The sequence below is a fragment of the Octopus bimaculoides genome, chromosome 4 (assembly GCF_001194135.2).
Source record: "Octopus bimaculoides isolate UCB-OBI-ISO-001 chromosome 4, ASM119413v2, whole genome shotgun sequence".
Classification (NCBI taxonomy): domain Eukaryota; kingdom Metazoa; phylum Mollusca; class Cephalopoda; order Octopoda; family Octopodidae; genus Octopus; species Octopus bimaculoides.
The window spans coordinates 141,581,171-141,582,194 of NC_068984.1; positions in this window are offsets into that span (position 1 = coordinate 141,581,171).

Sequence of the window (1,024 nt, forward strand, 5' to 3'; positions counted from 1 at the left end):
CTCTTTATTATTTTTTAAAATCTATATTCTTCCCGTTACTCATGCCCAAACGATTGCATTAGTTTCCCACCCTTTATGGCCAGCTATTGTGTTTTATTCTACGAAGATCATAAGAAAAGTAAAATGGTTTCCTTGAAGGACCTGCTAAAAATGATGGCTAATTTCTTGACTGTTCATTGTTCACACTTCTTATAACTTTTCTGTGTTTTTTTTTTGTTTTTTTTTTCTCATTTCCTTTTCATTCTGATAACTAAAGCAAAGAAATAAAAATTTAATTTCCGAAAAATAAAAAATAAATGCTAATGTTCACACAGGAGGAACAAAGCATAGTTCTGTAAAGTAGGAGTGTTAACTACAAACTCATTAACAAAGAGCTGTGATGGACCGGTGCTGGCTGCCGTCTCAGGATCTAACAGGGACCAAACATATTGAATAATTATGAGCTGGTACGCAATAAACCAGTAGTACCACTTTTGGTGCAAACGTTTTAGGCTGACTGTTTTTGCTAAACGCAAAAACCATACCGTTGAATAACACAAATCATAATGTACATATTTTACTCGGAAAGGAGAAGAAACAATAAAATAATTCTGGAAATAAACAAAAGTTTTCCCACAGATATGAAAATGAAGAAAGCAAATCTCCATACACGAATAAACAACATCGATTCTGCACAAATTGGAGATACCGAAGAGGGCAAATGTTGGCGTTATGGAAACTCGAATGAAACTGATAGGAAGGTGATGATGATGATGATGTGTATAATAATAATAATAATAATAATAATAATAATAATAATAATAATAATAATAATAATGATAATAATAATAATAAATGCCCGGATGCAGTACCAGGCAGTGGCTCTCATAGCTTCTGATCTTAATTGATTGGAAGTGTTATCATGTACATTGTTTTGTCTTGGTAGAAAAAGATGGGCTACAGCAAATATTCTGCTCAATACCACAGATTTGCTTGTCAGTTGTTTGACCTTAACCAGTTGAGCATGTCCCTTCGTGGCTGACGA